At 36.6% G+C, this 20381-nt stretch overlaps 1 pseudogene; it reads right to left on the reverse strand.

Annotated features, from left to right (window-relative positions):
* LOC107708719 (GPI-anchor transamidase-like) overlaps nt 1-20381 on the reverse strand; it is a 45763-nt pseudogene that overhangs the window by 21866 nt on the left and 3516 nt on the right.

The raw sequence follows: 20381 nt of genomic DNA on the forward strand, positions 1-20381 counted from the left end.
TTGTGATCGGAGAAATGACAAACAACAAGCGCTACTCTACACTGCTCAAAACTCGCATTCATCATCAGTGGCAAATCCTTTAAATATGAAAAAGTCAGAACAGCCGGCATTGTAGTCTACTCTCCCAGGATCAGGAAACAACACGGAAAAATAAGCTTTTTATTTAACTTCTTTTGGACTGATGCATGCAACACCCGCTGAGTGCCATGAAACAGCTTGAAATATCAAAGACCATTTTTAATATAACTTCGACTGGATTCGTCTGAAAGAAGAAAGTCATATACACCTTTTTGGGTGAACTAACCCTTTAAGAGCTATCAATTTTAACATTTATTAGACTTTAACAATAACTTCTAATTTAAGTGAACTTGAAAGAATCTTCACATAAACTCATTATAATAAATGTCATATTATAGCTACCTGTGCCCCTCAGCAGAAATATACAGAAATGTAATAAAGTTATCAAACACTAAATTCTAAACTAAATACAGATGAATCCTTAAAACTATAAGTTATTGATTTCCTCTTTTTTCTTTTGTCCTTGATGAACAGGCATCACAGCAGCTGGTTATTAGGTTGTTTTGGCTGCTATTTCTTTAAGAGCTGCCGCTACTGAATATGACGCGGATCTGACACGCATTGTATTTTCTCTCAGCTCTACCTTTTCTGACCCATTTCAGGTCGGATCCATTAGGTCTCTTCTAATGAGCTGATGAGTTGAATCAAGTGTGTCAGATGAGGGAGACAGTGCTAGGATGCTCCAGGACAGTTTTTAAAACCATTTCAGAGACATGTTCTTAATGTAACTCATATAGCCTATAACCAGGGCCGTCCTTAGGGGGGTGCAACTGGTGCGGTCGCACCGGGCCCCGCGCGGACCGAGGGGACCCCTCCCCTCGGAACGCGATCACGAACGGACCGAGGGGAAATGAGATGAAATGAAAATGAGACAATCAGACCAATCACCGCAGATTAGCGTCACGCAAAGGAGGGGTTTGGAAAAATGAATCGTTGAGCGAATCGTTTGGGATAATCATCAAGTGTTCAAGAATATGAAGATTATGAGATTAAAGTGTGAGAGTATACATACAATATCCATATGTATATAATTTTAATGCTATAGCCGTTGTGTATATATTTAAAGATGTGCATCTTTAAGCATGACAGTTGAAATGAAATAGTAACACTTTAAAATAAGAGTCCATTTGTAGCATTAAGATTAATAAAAGCGGTGTAAGTATTGTTCCTTGTTAGAGTGTGTTAATTTCAACATTTACTATTACTATTATTTTTTTTACTACTACTACTAGTATGGTTCAGTACTGTTTTTGTTAATAAAGCACTATTTTAGTTTTTGTTCAGTATCAATTTTAAAACTATCGGTTAATTAATCGGTATCGGCCAGTGTGGTCCAACCTAGCTATCGGTATCGGCAAAATCCACTATCGGTCGACCTCTAATTAGAAGACAATGAAAATGTTTTTTTGACCTTGCATGCATGTCAACCTGTTATTGGGGACTCCCAAAACCAAAATATGAACCTTTCATTACCCATAATAGGGGCACTTTAAGTGAAAGTTGTCCACCCCTAATGGCACGTGGATACATTGTTTCCACATGACAGACATGCATTGTTCCAGATGTGACACAACTAGTCCATACTGTCACAGGTTAAGACAGAGTGAGCAAGGTGGCCAGGCATTAGAGACCGGACACATGTCCTTGTCAAGGCAGTCTGATGATAGAAGAGAGCAGGGATGCCAGCCATGCATGACAGCTGTAAGACAGCGAGAGACAGGGGACAGAGACCTCCCCTCAGGTGCATATGCTGCCGTTTCACCCACAGATGTGCCAGTATAGTGAGTCATGACAGCCTGTGACGGTGGGGAAAGAGAGGATACTTCCATTTCCCAAAGCAACAGTCACTGCTAGAAACTAGCACCGGCTTGACAGCTTGTTCAGTGCATAGGCTGATGGACCGGTGACCTAACCTACTATGGTATGCATGAAATGTCAGTTATTAAGAACAAAACTAAAACCATCACCATTATTTAGTATTATTTTAGTTTATTTCCTTTTGTGCTTGCTGCAACCACAATGTAACAGTAGTAACATATCTTTTCTTTGATATTGTGACATACATTTGAGTAAAACCGATTATCAAACAAGAAAAAAGAAATGTAGAGTAGGAACTGTGTTCTATCCCTTGGTTGTTGATTGGATGGAAGCAGATCTGAATGCTAGTTTGCAGATGATTTTAAGAAAGGGTTGTATTTTAAGCGGACTAAATGTTTGGAGAAGTCTGGCATACATCACCAGAGAGAAATCTGTCATTGCAAGGAAAATGCACGGATGAATGTTTCACGTTTAGACATTTAGAAAATACATAAATTTTTATTCCATGCTGATTTAGCCTACCTAGAGTGACATACAGGTGCTACACAATCTATCAGAAGGATACCTATGCTACATCTGCTGTTTTTGAATGTTCATTTAAAGGGATAGTTCACTCAAAAATGATTTTTTGAAATTCGCTTAAAATTTACTCACAATCAGGCCATTCAAAATGTAGATGTGTGTATATTACCAGCATACTGGCTGTTTATAAGAAGTTATAAAGCACCTTATTCTGCATGACCATATTCCATATCCCGTAATCCTACCCCATGCCTAAACTTAACAACTACCTTACTAACTATTAATAAGCAGCCAATTAGAAGTTTATTGGGGCAAAGATTGTATTTAATAGTCAGTTAACAGTGAGATTGGAAACTTACACAGGTTTGGAACAAGATGAGGGTGAGTGAATGATGACATAATCTTCATTTTTGGGTGAACTATATTGGTAACACTTTATTTTAAGGACCAATTCTCACTATTGGTTGCTTATTAGCATGCATATTACTAGCATATTGGCTGTTTATTTGTACTTATAAAGCACATATTAATGCCTTATTCTGTATGACCATATTTTAGATACCTTAAACCTACCCCATACCTATACTTAACTACTTTTATTGAGGGAAAACTCTTAGTTAATAGTGAATGTGTTCCCTAATCTAAAGTGTTAACGAACTATTCCCTTTAAGTCATGTGATGTAAACAGTAGATACAGTCAATTTGACTGGTTTAGCCTGAGGACAAAAATAGTGGTTTTCATTATTTCTATTGGGAAAATAAAAGTAATTTCAATTAGCTTTAGGTATTTTTAGACAACAACAAAAAAAGATGCTTATTTTATTATTATTATTATTAGGCATATTAAATAAGCCAGACTTTTTCCCACTTCCAACCAAAAAAAAAAGCTAAACGAACACTCCAGTGGATCCAAGCAATTCATCTTCAAGATGATAAGGGATGTCTGTAATAACTTATCTAATTGTGTATGCCTGCAGCAGACTCTATTTTTGCTCACTGAACAACCAGTAAAATAAATAAGCACGATAATACATTAATTCATGTGAACACCACAGACCTTGTGAAATATTATTACAATTTAAATCAACTCTTGTCTATTTTAATACATTTAAAATGTAATTTATACCTGTGATGGCAAAGCTGAAGTTTCGGCAGCCATTACGCCAGTCTTCAGTGTCACATGATTCTTATTATTATTATTTCTCGTCATTATTCTCAGTCAGACCCATTCAAAATGTTGCTTTGGTTCATAGTTTAGTTCAACCCGGTTTTCAAACAGAAATGTTGTTTTTCCCAGTTACAGTACCAACAATATTAATTAAAAAGTCATAAGACATGGAAGACTTGAACGATTTAGCTAAATTACCTTTACACGCTAATTAGTCATAAATTATCTTTGAAGATTAGAAAAAGGCATAATGCTGTTTACATAATCTGACTTGTAACCCTGACAACAGTAAGTAATTAAATAATAATGCAATAATTTGGAAAAACAGCCCTCTGGTCAAAAGCACCGTAGTTTCAGATGAATTAGGATTCAGATTTAGGTCTAAATGTAATTTGATTTGAATCATGTGCTGCTGCTATTCCAATACAGCTACAGTAGATAAAGTTAATTCACTTCACTATGATGCTGAGGAATCTAATATGTGTTTATCTAGTCTTATCCACACACCGACTGCATTACAGATTAGTTTGACAGCAGAGAAAACCTGAAATATATTTTTTTCTTTTCAGATTAGCAAACCGAGAAATACTACTGCCATCTTGTGGCCTACTTGTTTCACAACAATGCCTGCAAATGCTATTACAATTTTTTTTTTGTTTACATTCTCTAGCACCCATTTATCAGTACTTGGGTCACTTTTTCAAAACTCTTCTCACAGTGGGCTAAACTGTGGATCATTTATTATCGCTTTGGCACAAAATGCATTCAATGACTCTATCAAATTGAATTATTTTCTCACATGGACAACCACCACCAAAATTTCTACAAAATGTACCTACATGCCAATTTGCATGTTGGCATACTCTTTAGAACACTGTTAAACTTATGTTCAAAACATAACATAATACAAAACTGAATAAGACAGCAATTTGCTACATTTGTACAGTAATACCATACTGAAATATATTTCCAAACTAAAGAATGAAACACTACCAAAACAATTGCATGAACTCCTGCATGGTGTTAGTCTTTTCAGTTTCATTACCATTTATACAAAAGGGTAAACTTAGGAATAATGTTGTATATAGACCATGTAACATATACAGCAGTGAATTGTAATAGCAGAAACAAAAGAAACAACCTTGGTTGACAACCTTTGCTATTGTTATAGAACAATGAGTTTGATTTGAGATATGTATGAAGGGTTGTGGTAGTATTATTGCATTTTGAATGTGAATTTAACAGCTGAGCTAAGCTGAAGGTTCATTAGTAGAACTGTGTGAACAGTTTTAAAACAGTGACCTAAGCATTGAGAAGTGGGTCCTGGTGATTGTCATTTAAAAAAAAAAATCCTGAAACTATGATCAAAACTATAACCTCGTACCTTTAAGACAAAATTAAGCACCAACACTTTATTAAAAATATATATGTCCCTCAATTTAACTGAGAATCCATGTATAATTTTCCAGAGTAAACATTAAAGCAAGTAAAACAGTATTAATGTTGTGCTTACATTATTATTATTATTGTTATATTTGTGCTTATTTTGGGAAAAAATAATTACTGGGAAAAAAAGACAATCCCTATAGGTTTGGATCTGAATGAAATCCATCAAATGTATAAAAAAAAAAGAAGAAAAAAAGAAAAAGAATCCTAATGTTAGATGAAAACTACAAGCACTTCAAAAACAAAACAACAACAAACAATCAACTAAATATTCAGAAATATCTTTTGGATAAAGAATGGAAAATCACATGTATTCTGAATCAGCATATTCAGAATTGTCTGGAGTCAGTAGAGAATCAGATCTACATCACAGGTAATTGTTACTGTACTGTAGCTGTGGTCAGAAGCCCCTGTATGATCTCACAAATTCCGGCTTCTATTCGGATTTCATATTCCTTTCAGCCCACCACAGAAAAGGTCAACTGCAGTAGCACAGATCTCATCTGAGACGAGGCTTTCCTTCTTTTTGTCCTCCGCCCTCTTGTACATTTTCCTCTTGTTTTATTTGAGCACTTTGTTTGGACCTAAAGCTGATGGACCCTTTTGTAGCTACTTTATTCACAGTGAGATTCTAAAGGGTGTTTAAATAATTCTGCTTGCTAAAGTTCACATAGTGAGAACTGTATACTAAACAGGTTTAGACTGGGAGGACAATGCGATTGTTTTGAAGAGAACGTTTGACAGATTTGAAACTTGGCTCTTTTTTAAAAGAAATAGCTCTTCTATAAGAAAATGGCTTTACAATTTAACATCTTTAGCTAGTAAGATGGATTTCAGTAGGCAAACAACTGAGAAAACTACACCATTTATAAGCATTGTTCAAATTGTATATGAAACTACTCCTGAAGTCTTATTATCATTAAAAATTTATCAACAACAGTAGTCATATTTATCTTACTGGAAACCTGTGTGACCCGATTTGGCAGGTATCACAGTAACCATGGTGAAGCAGTATGCAAAATCATTAACGGGTCATTAGAGGAGTCAATATCACTAATAAGGTTTTTAATAGTGAACAGCCACAATGCTTCTAATGCTTCATTAAATTAGACTGTTTGCTCTGGAACATTCAAACTGGGTTAATTAAGGCTGCTGCTATAACCGCTAAACACTCATTTAAAAAAAAACTTTAATTATGCCAGACCAAAGAAAATAAACAATTATCTGACAGAATATTATTATTACTATTATTATTATTATATTGTTATATAATTGTTATATAGTATTATATAATTTTTATTATTATTATTTTTTTCACATTAAACTGGACATTAAAGGGGTCATATGATGCGATTTCAAGTTTTCCTTAAAGCCTGTTTCTGCCATGGTATAAAAAATATAAAAAAGGACCCTTTTCCTTACAATTCTGAGATAAACAGTTAGTACCTTATTAAGTAACAGTATCTATCTATCCATCCATCCATCCATCCATCCATCCATCCATTCCATGGCAGAAGCAAGCTTCCATATTAAAGGGACAGTCCACCCAAAAATGAAACTACACAGTATTGGTTTCCACTGGCTTTCACTGTATGGACACAAAATGCTCCACAGAAGAAATAAAGTCATACAGGTTATGAACATCATGAGGGTGAGTAAACGAGACCAGTATAGAAAATGCAACAAAAAAAAAAAATTTGTCAAATGTTTGTCCTATAAACATCTTGCATCCTATTAACATCTTGTCACTTAAATGCATGGTCCCAATGAACAGAATGTAGCATGATTCCCGGCCCCGCACACATTATACCACAAATTAATGTCTATTAGTATTTAAAGGTCCCCTGAAATGCTTAGAAACACGCAGCGTTACTCTATGTGTTGACGTCTTTTTAACTGAAACAGGAAGACAGGGCGGGACATATCAAGCAGCCCCGCCCCTTTTTAAAATAGCCAATAGCGTTCGTTTATATCACAGCTTGGGCTAGAGCCGTTCAGAGCCGTTGAGCTCCGTAAAGCCGCATTTGACAGGGTATGTCAGCCACAATCTCATCCATATTGCTATAAAATATAGCATTCTGTGTAGAATTCAAATAGCTCCGATACATTTTGTGGTCTGCGCCGACTCGCGCATGTGATCCGCTCCGTGCTATCGTGTCTCTGGACCGGAGCAGAGTGTGTGTGCGGTGCGGTGGTTAGCGTGACACAGTGCGAAACCAGACTTCTTTTTTTCCTCAATGAAAAGCATGTTTACACTGTTTGAATCGTTCCCTGTCCCCTATATAGTGCACTACGTGCCATTCACTGTACAGAAAATACTAATTCTGTGGACAAGTGACCGATTTCAGCCGCGGCTTCAGCGTCTATTTTATAGTGTAGGGGGCGGGCGCTTCGGATTCTAGAGAGCATTTGATTGGACAGAAATTTTGATGAGAAGCTGAAGTACGATGTGACGTCAAAAAAAATAGTTTGAGCCGTTTTGACGGAAGTGACGAACTGCAAGCTTTGAATGCTTATATCTTCTAAATGCGAATTTTGTCACTGTTTTGGAGCACACTGCCTTATAGATAACCTTAAGACTAACATATTGATACTAACACCCAAAAAACTTTAATTTTGATTTCATGGGGACTTTAAGCTTTCAATGACTATACAGGCAGTATAAGCTAACTGCATTATTTTTTATATACAATCGTGCTTTGTGTCCAACAAAGATAACATTGAATGGGCTAATTAACTCAGAAGATACACTGCATTTTTCCAGGAAACTGTAATGCTCAATATCATTAAGAGTCTAAAGACTTTGTTCTCACCTCTGTATCGGCGGCTTTACAGAGGATGTCAGATTGATAGTGTCCTTGGTGATCTCCACTTTGCGGACACTTCCAAAAAAGTCAGTGATGAGGACGCTCCCGGGATTCCTCTGGAACAGGTCAGTATGGTGACCCGGAGACACACTGACTCTGTGGGCACACCTTAAACTGAAACAAACACGCAACTATCAGTCAAATGAGACTGAGACACACAAAGAGATTAATTACGGGTTGCCAAGTTCTAAGAGTGCGTTCATTCCCAAATGGATTTCAGTTTAATAGAACCGCAAGCTGTCAGAAATGAATACAAAGTAAAAGAACAAAAATTACCATTTAAATAACATCTGTTCCTGCACATTCAGCCATGGTGTGCAGGAAAGTGTCATTAATATGTGATCTTGTGAATTCTTACAAAAACAGACTCTAAAGATTCATGAGAATCAGCTTGCAGATGAAACATGGACATGAAAAAAGCAACCAGTAAAAGCTGTTGAAACCTCAAGGAGGATTTCAAAATAATTTTCATTTAAAAAATATTGAACAAGTGTAATTAAAATGCTACCCTGTATACATTCCATTCTAAAGGATTAAACATTTGTTTCTCAATGTGTCCACATTCTGTGAGGTTTGGGCCATTACATAAACCTTTAATACATCTAAATTTGGGATTTTTACTCTTAATCCACCCTAAACTCTAAAATCATCCTTTTTACTATGACCTCAAGATGAAATATTTTAAGACCCAATCCTGTCCAGCTGGAATGAGGCGTGTGTCGCCATTAAATTGCATTCACCATTCACAATTCATTTTTTTCTCTTCCATAATATGACATATTTCACTGAATATTCTGAAACTGAATATTCAATGAGATTCAATAATGTCTGATTTTATCCACTGAGAAATGATTGGATTGTGAAAGGTGGACTTTCTGTATCAGAATGGAGCCAGCCCGGAATGCGAGTTTACAGTTGATTGTGGAAAGAATGGAAATTTTGACCTGCTGGGAACCGAGATCATGACTGGGAAATGGAGACATTTGTTTTCCCTCTGGAATAGCATGCGCATATGAATAATGCACAATAAGATCAGTAATGTGGACTAAGATTTTTGATTTAACAGGAACCTGTGCAGAGGCATATCAGCTTACAATAACGACTGCATAGTTTAGTCCGCATCACTGTAAACAAGCCAATATAAAACTATTTTAAAATAATTCAAGCCTACCTTATCAGAATCATTTAATACAATTTACCAAAAACATGAGGTCCTTTGAAAATGTTTGTTAAATGCATGTTAAAGCATTTGAGAATTAATGCAATAAATAAGCTGATTAAATTCATAAGCTGCAACTGCTAAATAATAAATTAAGATTAAAGACCAAGTAATTTAGTAAATTATTGACTATTTGGATGTTAATGAAAAGACCAGCACCATCCAGCAATTCCATTATGAACACCTAATTAAGCCTAATTAACATCAACAGGGAAATAATAATAATAATAATAAATAATAAAAGTGAACAGTGATGTGACATTTGCCCTTTACACTACTGTTCAAAAGTTTGGGGTTGGCAAGATTTTTAAATGTTTTGAAAGAGGTCTCTTATGGTCATCAAGGCATTTATTTGATCAAAAATATAGTAAAAACAGTAATATTGTGAAATATTATTACAATTTAAAATGTTTTTTTATAACTGTTAATATGATATAAAATACAGTGGGGGAAATATTTATTTGATCCCCTGCTGATTTTGTAAGTTTGCCCACAAAGCTGAAACTTCGAGTTGCCAAACGACAGCCTCCTGAGATGTGTGCAAACCTGGTGACCAACTACAAAAAACGTCTTACCTCTAGTACTACGTCATGTTTTGCTTGGGGATCAAACACTTATTTCACTCATTGAAATGCAAATCAATTTCTAACCTTTATATAATGTGTTTTTTTCTGGATTTTTTGGTTGGTATTCTGTCTCTATACATTAAAATAAACCTACCATAAAAATTACAGACCTTCATTTCTTTGTAAGTGGGCAAACTTACAAAATCAGATAAATATTTTCCCCACTGTACAGTTTATTTCTGTGATGGCAAAGCTGAAGCAGCCATGACTGATTACTGATGAATGTTCAGAAATCATTCTAATAATTATTCTACATAAAAAAAAAAACATTTCTTATTATTATTATTATCACTGTTGAAAACAGTTTTGCTGCATAATATTTTTGGAAATCATGACATTTTTCAGGATAGAGGGAATTCAAAAGAATATCTATTTGAAACAGACATTTTTGCAACAATGTAAAAGTCTTTACTGTCACGTTTTTAAAAATAAAATAAAATAAAAATAAAAAATAAAAAAAATCTTACTAACCCCAAACTTTTGAACAGTAATATATTTATGGCTGGAATGACAACAAACCAACCTTAACATGACTTCTAAACAACATTTAGTGAACATCCTGTTCAGATGCAAGTTTTAAGAGCATACATGATGCAATTTCAGAATTAAGATAAATGGACATTTGGCGATAGAAGAGCATTATTTTTTAATTTATAACTCCCAGTGCACAGTGAAAGCCAGAAAGACATTCCGCAATCTTTCTGATGACAGTGAAAGAGAGATCATTCATGCGAGAGATCATTCATGAGTTCAAGTGGCCCTTTTCTATCAACATTAAAACCTCTCTCTTTCTCCCACGGGAAATCAATAATATCGTTGCTAATCCAGGAGAATGGAGAGAGAGCGAGAGAAGAGCAAGGGGAACAAAAAAGCACCAGAAAAGAGGCTGTTGTTGGACCTGTTTGATCTAGGAAGCACTGTGGCAAGCAGAGAGGATGTGGAGGGCAGGAGAGATCAAAATGGATTGTGGGAGTTGGTGGGACTCCAACCACTCAGATGAATGGAAGAGAAACTCAGGCTCACCCAGGCCTTCAGAGAAAAGGTCTCCCTCCTGACTGTTTCAAAGCTGTCTGACCTACAGCTGTATTAGCCACTCTGTTTAAAGTGACGTGCTAAGAGACCTGTGGTCCACTAAGGCCGTTCTTTTCATCTGAGGCGACAGAACGTCTTTATGACGGACACTTTTTAAGTTCAATTCGTACTAGTGGATAAGGGAAATGCTCCTACGGGACCTTGCATTCTCCATATCATTAGGCTAGAATTATAAACAACCACCAAACAAACAAACACACACACACACACTTACCAAATCGTTCATGTTGGCCTGGCTAGCGGGGTGGACTTCCTCCAGGAACTCCAGTAAGTAGAAGGTGTACTTGTCCATCAAATGGACCCCTATTGCCAAGTCTGGCTGATGCTGTAGGGACGAAATAATACAGGTGAACCAATTCCAATATTATATGCTTCCCTAATAATTTAAAATCTGTATTAACTATAAATGTTCAGGGCTTTCTAGGGAATCATGGTTTACCGACCGTCTAGTCTAGTTTAGTGTATTATAGCCTGTTTACACCAAGTCCAATGTGACTAAATTAAACAAAAAATTTGCACTAAAAACTATTAACAGCTGTTTTGGTACAGTTTCTGTCTTTTGACAAAAACATCCTTTAAATGTATCCCATATTTCGTCATATTTTATTAATCGCACTGTTATATTTATTCATTTTATCTTGTCAAATTGTATTTTTTTTTTTACTTCTTTTACCAAATTTCGAAACATTTAAAAAATGTCTACATTTATTAAAGCATAAATATATCCTTGTAAAAAAAAACAGTATGTTTTAAATAAAATTATTGTCATGATACTGTACATATTTTTCTGCCTTATCTTTATTATAGTAAAGAAAATTAGTAACAAACCCTTCAGAATAATTTTTCATCAATAATTTCATTAACAAGATTAACAATGCTCACATAGCTTGTCTGATGAAACATTTTAGATACAACTCCATTCAAAACTTAGAGGTTGGTTAAGATTTTTTATTTTTTTTTATGTTTTTGAAGGACTGCATTTATCTGATCAAAAATACAGTGAAAACTTTAATATTGGGAGCTATTACTACAATTTGAAATAACTATTCTAATTTACTTTAAAATGTAATATCTTCCCGTCTTCAGTGTCACACGATCCATCAGAAATCATTCTAATCCTAATTATAATACGCTGATTTGGTGATCAAGAAACAGTTATTATTGTCAATGTTGAAAACGGTTGAGCTGCTTAATATCTCTGTGGGAACGGATATTTTTTTCAGGATACTTTGATGAACAAAAATTTTTGAAGAACAGCATTTATTTGTAATAAGAATCTTTTGTTACATTAATAAATGTCTTTACTGTCACGTTTTATTAATTTAATGCATCCTTGCTAACCAAAAGTATTAATTTCTTTAAAGGGGTCCTATTATGCTTTTCCACTTTTTGAACTTTAGTTAGTCTGTAATGTTGCTGTTTGAGCATAAAAAAGATCTGCAAAGTTACAAAGCTCAAAGTCCACTTCAAAAGGAGATATTTTATTTAACAGAAATCACTTTTCAAAAACTACAACGAACAACTCGTTTGGACTACAACGCATATTTTCCGGGATTTGTGATATCACAAATATCAACGAATGGGACGAGACCTGGTTGAGCTGCACTAGAGAAGGCAACGAGTGTTATCACTATGTCGGAGACACGCTAGCTTTCCCAAGGCAGACGAACTTAGAGTGGTTACAATCCTCCGGGTTTAAATCGCGCTCAAATTGATTTGATTTTGACGCAATATTTACACTGAAGCTCGTAGGCGGCTATGGTATGGGGCATGACATTTCCCGACCAGGCGCCGAGTGGTGCCAATCACAACACACACTGGCCTTGCTAACCAATCACAGCACATTTCGTATTTCAGAAGGCGGGCTTTCATTTGATACAGGAACTATTCGAGCCGTTCATGCCAGACTGGGGAGAGAGGTGTTGTAATAATGTAAAATATGTGAAAAATAATGTGTTTTTCGAACAACCTAGTATGAGAGCCTGTTCTAGTACACCCCCAAAACAAAATCAAGACTTTGTAAAAGAGCATAATAGGACCCCTTTAAAAAATCTGATATATATTTCTGTAATGATCCATAAGCCATATATTAAACTGCTTTGCATTTTCTTTTCATTTAAGCTCCAAAAATCTTGTTGTCTATGATTTTCATGTCAATGATTTTTCAAAGGTTCTGCAGAATTGCAATAATATCCAACAGCTGCAACTAATGTTAACTGTCAGATACGCACAAGATCAAGATCAGAAGGTTTGACTCACTGAGAGCGAGTCCTCTCCCACTTGGCTGCTGGCCAGGGCCATGAGGTTGGGCGAGTAAAACCTCTCATACATGGAGGCCCCCTGGCACGTGTCTATGATGAACAACAACTCGTTGTACCTGCAAAGAAGGGAAGCCGTTTTAGAGCCGGTTGATTCTTGTCCGATACAAATCACTAATGTTGCAATCTACTATCGCTTGTAATTAAAGCTGGTCATCAAGTAATAAGAGCTAGATCTGACCTGCAGTACAGGCTGTCTGAGCCACGCTCACAATACAACCAACACAGCACTCTCTGCAAGCCGTTGCCACGGTAACCAAGAACCTGGCATCCATTAACGCTCCATTCACAAAATAAAATATATAATAAAAATTAGAAACCACTTCTGGCCATCTCTGACGAGCGAGAGAAAGAGAATGAGAAGGCTTGGAATCGCATGAACCTGAGATGTAATGGGGGAGCAATGAAGCACAAAAGGGGCTTCAGTAAATAATTGGATCAAGCCTGCAATTACCACATTGACAGGCACAAAACATCCAGTGCTGTAGTGCTCTACAGGAAGAGAGGAAGCTCTCATTGCACCTCACACTAGCCTCCCACAATATTTACACTGCGCTGGAACCTAAACAGCCTATTAGAGCATTTATAACACACAATTAATACGTTAGGCAGCTGCAGCATGGCTTCAGCTATGTACATCAATACTGTGGCCAAGAGCCACACAATGAAGGCTAGACTGCATGTTTTATGTTCGATATCATTTAATGTGTGTTTTGGAATTAGTTTTGGTCAATTTCTGCAATTTGCTCTCAAAAGCAGCAATTACACAATTATTAAGCTGTATGAATACATTTGCTGATATGACTGGAAGTGTGACGTTGCTTTTATTCAGCAGTTGAATAAGCATTCAATTAATGTTTCTATTGAGAAACTTTTTTAGAGCTTCATTTACATTTTTAGATGCAATGTTGTTAAGTACTTTCTTTATTTTTCCTCCACCAATGAAAACAGTTTCAAATGAAACCAAGCCGCTACTAATCAGTTGAGTGAATGCTTCAATGACTTACTCATAAAGATTGGCTTGAACATGCAGAGTTTTATAGAAAAAGACAAGTTTGTATCCCAGGTTTGTGGGCAAATCAGTTAAATTAATGATTCATTGACTAATAAAGACTCATAAATCTGTTACTATTATCAGGGGCGGACTTAACCTATAAGCGAGGTAAGCGGACGTTTAGGGCCCCATCTGATATTGGCAAAACATAATTGGCAAACGATCCATTATGTATTTGTGTTCTGAAGAGCGTCAAATGTTCACTCAGTTTTTGTCAAGTGCTGAGTTCTGCCAGCTCGTGAATCCTCTCATTATAACAACGTGTAGATACGATGTATAAATCTGTTACTATTATCAGGGGCGGACTTAACCTATAAGCGAGGTAAGCGGACGTTTAGGGCCCCATCTGATATTGGCAAAACATAATTGGCAAACTATCCATTATGTATTTGTGTTCTGAAGAGCGTCAAATGTTCACTCAGTTTTTGTCAAGTGCTGAGTTCTGCCAGCTCGTGAATCCTCTCATTATAACAACGTGTAGATACGATGTAAATATAAGATTCATTGTGCAGTGCAGACAGCTTCATTGATTAACGGAACGTTGTGAGGTCGTGATGAACTGAAGTGAAGGACAGCTTTTAGTGATTATAGAGGGAGCGCTCTTTGCGCACTTTCTAGGCTGCATAATCCTGTCCGACCTTCTCAAAACAGATTAACAGATTAACCTTAGAGAAGAAAGTATTCGTGTCATGATTTCATTTGTCTTGATGTTTCAAAATGACTCGCTTGGTTGCTTTTCCTATGCGCACTGACGCAAACTGCTGTGCACTCAAATACAAATGCACACATGCAATGACTGGAGATTTTCACTTAATAATAGATTACATTTTCGAATTGTTTCACAGCAAACCCTACCGTACGCCTTAAGAACACTTGGAATACGGAACGAGTTGCATGGGATAATTTTGACATTTGAATCCTTTTTGTAAAAAGATTGAAGAAGCTTACAATTAATTAAATGGACAAGTGCAAGCATTTTTTTAAATAATGTCTTCTTTTGTGATCCGAAAAAAATAAGGTAGCCTAATAATTATTTACTTAAGTTGTGAAGGGGTAAATAAACAATAAACTATGAGAGAGAGCGAGCAGAATAAGGGTTAGGCGTGAAAGAGCACATATTTATTATGTTAGGGGCCCATACCTTAAATTTGCTTAGGGCCCCCAAATCACTAAGTCCATCGTAATGATATCGTATGACTGAGAGTATGTCACTATGTCAATCTGCACAAGCGCAAACAAGTGAAGTGATGATGAAAAGTCTCAATGCTCTTGGACTGTTATATCAGAACTCTTAGAATACTGCTTGGCCCATTAAATTTGAGAACCAGAACTAACAATTGCATAACAAAGGTTTTTAGAATTTTCTGAATAAAATGTCAGGGATCTTCCTCAGGGATCAGTTCTTGGACCCCTCCTCTTCTCCATATACACAACATCACTGGGTCCCATCATACAGGCACATGGCTTCTCCTATCATTGCTATGCTGATGACATACAAATGGTCTTCAACTAGCCCAAAAGAGCCCACGTTACACCTCTCTTTATCTCCTTGCACTGGCTACCGGTTGCGGCTCGAATCAAGTTCAAGACATTGATGCTTGCATATAGAACAGCCACAGACTCAGCACCCGCCTACTTCCACTCACTACTACGAATCTACATCCCCTCCAGAAGTCTGAGATCCGCTAGTGAGCGACGCCTCGTGGTACCATCACAGAGAGGCTCAAAATCACTTTCCAGAACATTCTCGTTCACCATTCCTGGCTGGTGGAACGATCTTCCCACCCCTATCCGGAATGCTGAATCCCTGACCATTTTCAAGCGACAGCTGAAAACGCATCTCTTTCAACGCTACTTGACTTCATCATCATAAAAAAAATAATAATAATTCTCTCTCTTTATCTATTCCTTCTCTTTCTAGCGTGTACTTATTCGAACAATGTCTAAAAACTTGGTATTACAAGCACTTCCTGTATCTGTTTGCCTCTTTTAAGAAGAATCGCTTTATGAATAGCACATTAACCCCCCAGCCACTAAAGACAATAGAGAGTGACAAATCCCTGATGGTCCCATTCTATTTCTGACAAACTCCAAGTGCTCACACGGCTTCTGACGTGTAGATACAATGTTTTATGTTAGGTGCCTCCTACTGTAATTAAAGGAAAATCCTGCTTTAGTTTAGTAATAACTGTCCCCTCCAGAAGTCTGAGATCCGCTAGTGAGCGACGCCTCGTGGTACCATCACAGAGAGGCTCAAAATCACTTTCCAGAACATTCTCGTTCACCATTCCTGGCTGGTGGAACGATCTTCCCACCCCTATCCGGAATGCTGAATCCCTGACCATTTTCAAGCGACAGCTGAAAACTCATCTCTTTCGAAGCTACTTGACTTCATCATCATAAAAAAAAAAAAGAAAAAAAAAGAAAATTTCTATCTCTTTATCTATTCCTTCTCTTTCTAGCGTGTACTTATTCGAACAATGTCTAAAAACTTGGTATTACAAGCACTTCCTGTATCTGTTTGCCTCTTTTAAGAAGAATCGCTTTATGTATCCCCCAATTGTAAGTCGCTTTGGATAAAAGCGTCTGCTAAATGTCTAAATGTAAATGTAAAATGTGAGTAGCGCTTGCTTGTCAATGGTTGTCGGTTTTAATTTGTTCAACTGTCCTACTAGTAGGACAAATGGAACTAGATTTTATTCACATTTTTATGCAAATCATCTTACAGAATACTCGTTATGTTGGAAGTCTCCCTGAAACAACCCAAGGTTAAGTGGCTCGGTCAAGCGCATAGAAGTGATATCCATGGATACAGAGTGGGTTTCAAACCTATAACAATTCATTTAACAGAACAGATCTTTCACAACAAGATTGAGATTGTGTGTGTTAAATATTATTAATTAATATAATTGAGTATATGTTATTGATTAAATCATGTCAAAAAGAGTTACTACGTGTTCACTGCAGCTCTTTCTATAATTACCTCCTCTTTTGCCACATCTGCTCAAAGGCATCAGCCAGCTCCATGTTGCTGATCTCCTCAGAGTCCTGGAACTTCAGGAAGCCGTTTCCGCCGTGACCTGTGAAAATGGAGACCCGCAGATTCAGAAAAAAACAAGAAATGAAAAAGCCAGTAATGAGGCTGTTACCAGTCTGACCTGTCAGGTAGATGAGAATGTTGCTGCGGTCATCGGAAAGCAGACGTTTGGATCGAGGGGTGCTGGGGTGGGAGACGCCCTGTCAGGACTCGCAGGAAATTCTCCACTGTGACCTGCAAAACAAAAAGAAATGCTTTTAAAAGAAGACCTGCCACAAAAAGCAAGTGAAAAGTGCAGAGACAGAGTCTAGGTTTGGGTCTCAAAACTCACAAGGGCCCTATTTTAACGATCTAAGTGCATGGTCTAAAGCGCAAGGCGCAGATGCACTTAGGTCATGTCCGAATCCACTTTTGCTAGTTTAACGACGGGAAAAACGGTTAGCGTGCCCGGCGTATGGTCTAAAAGGGTTGTCCCTATTCTCTTAATGAGTAATGGGTGTGTTTTGGGCACAACATGCAATAAACCAATCAGAGTCTCATCTCCCATTTCCTGTAAGAGCCAGTTGCGCTTGCGGCATGGCGGATTCGCTATTTACACGGCGGAATTTGCAAGCGCAAAGACTGAACAGAGAGGAAACGGAGCTGCTGATGCGCAAGCAAATAGGTAGCCTAATTCTGATACATGCAATGACTATCCATTATGACATGTAGGCATTTTTATATTTATGTAGCCTACACAATAATAATCTTTTACATTGTAATCCTTGAAATTTTCATATTTAGCATGTTTGTGTGCTGCGGCGCGTCCCTGTGTGTGTAATAAGCAGAGAGTACGAGCGTTGTTTACCTGCCAATAGGCAGATATTACTAACGCGCTCTTTAAATAACAACAACAACAAAAATGCGCCATTGACTTTAGACCAGGTTTTAGTTGGTCAATGGCGCAGTCTATTTCAGTTGCCTCAAAATAGCAACACGCCAACAATGCGCCTGAACACACCTCGTTTTCAGACCAGCACACCCATGAGCGCACACAAATGGGCGCAAATGCATTTGCTATTTAAACAATGTGGCGCTGGACGTGAAAATGATAACTACGTCGGGCTGAAACTAGCAAAAAACACTAGCATCGCATTGCGCCGGGTGTATGATAGGGCCCATAGTGACTGTCCTTAAAAGTCAGTAAAGTAATTGAATCGTTCACTTAACAGGTTTGTTTAAAAAAAAAGAAAGCCAATTCAAGCCTTACTAGTATCCAATATTAGTGATATTTGTTAAAAACCAAGAGCAGCTTCACCTCATATCCACGGTAATCCACCTCCACGTCATCTCCATACACGTTAAACTCCATGTTCTTATGACTGAACACAGTGGCTGGTTTGGGGTTTCTATAGTTACAGGCCATATCATCGGCTAGCATCAGCACAATGTGACTGGGAAAGCAGAGCAAACACAGCTAATCAGAGCAGACAGGAAGACTTTTACTGCGGCTAGAGACACAAATATCACTGCCTCATCATGACAAAACAGCACACATGCAACTATCTCTGGAGAACACAAGTAAAGTAATGGAAAAACAGTGGGTAAAGACTATTTAAATAATGTGTCACTGTGTAATGAGGATGTCAGGAGGGAAAATAGTTGATGTACAATAGATTGGTCCAATTATATTGTGGTTCAACAAGCCACAGTTTGTGTCTAGAGAAAATGCCATAGAGCATTATTGAAGTAAATGAGAAAGTTTACCTGTCTGGAATGCCTAGTCTCTTTACACTTCTGTATACTGACAGTGTGTTTGCCACATGCCGATAATTAAACCAGAATCTAGATGTGCAGACCTAGACATAAACATGATTATAAGACTCCAAAAATCATGAAAAAGCAGCAATTAAGAAAGAATGTTGGCAAGTTGTTATTCTAAATACATAAATATAAATATACATAAAATCATCTTATACCTCTAAATTATCTTTTCTTTTCTATTATTGCCATTATTATATTATATTGCTATTTTAATATATCTTTATGTACCCTCAATTACATTAATGCTAACTGGCAATAAATACCTGTGTCCGCTTTAACCAATATTTTTACAGAAACTACAACAGCAGCCTAAAACAATGGTTAAACAGCATTAACCAACAGTCTGTGATGTCTTGCTGTTTCGCCCATTTGGATTCAATGTACAGGTGCATCTCAATAAATTAGAATGTCGTGGAAAAGTTCATTTATTTCAGTAATTCAACTCAAATTGTGAAACTCGTGTATTAAATAAATGACACAAATATCACTGCCTCATCATGACAAAAGAGCACACATGCAACTATCTCTGGAGAACACAAGTAAAGTAATGGAAAAACAGTGGGTAAAGACTATTTAAATAATGTGTCACTGTGTAATGAGGATGTCAGGAGGGAAAATAGTTGATGTACAATAGATTGGTCCAATTATATTGTGGTTCAACAAGCCACAGTTTGTGTCTAGAGAAAATGCCATAGAGCATTATTGAAGTAAATGAGAAAGTTTACCTGTCTGGAATGCCTAGTCTCTTTACACTTCTGTATACTGACAGTGTGTTTGCCACATGCCGATAATTAAACCAGAATCTAGATGTGCAGACCTAGACATAAACATGATTATAAGACTCCAAAAATCATGAAAAAGCAGCAATTAAGAAAGAATGTTGGCAAGTTGTTATTCTAAATACATAAATATAAATATACATAAAATAATCTTATACCTCTAAATTATCTTTTCTTTTCTATTATTGCCATTATTATATTATATTGCTATTTTAATATATCTTTATGTACCCTCAATTACATTAATGCTAACTGGCAATAAATACCTGTGTCCGCTTTAACCAATATTTTTACAGAAACTACAACAGCAGCCTAAAACAATGGTTAAACAGCATTAACCAACAGTCTGTGATGTCTTGTTGTTTCGCCCATTTGGATTCAATGTATTTTTATTTTACTTTTAGTTTTAGTAATTTTACTACTTGAAATTTTTAAGTTTGGTTTTTCATATGAACATTTTATTCAGCTTCATTTTAATTATCAAAAACTATTCTTAATTTAGTTTTAGTTAACAATAACACTACTGACTATAATAGAGTGGTTCTTAAACAGGG

The sequence above is a fragment of the Sinocyclocheilus rhinocerous genome, unplaced genomic scaffold (genome assembly GCF_001515625.1).
Source record: "Sinocyclocheilus rhinocerous isolate Xijiao unplaced genomic scaffold, SAMN03320098_v1.1 scaffold1724, whole genome shotgun sequence".
NCBI classification, from domain to species: Eukaryota; Metazoa; Chordata; class Actinopteri; order Cypriniformes; family Cyprinidae; genus Sinocyclocheilus; species Sinocyclocheilus rhinocerous.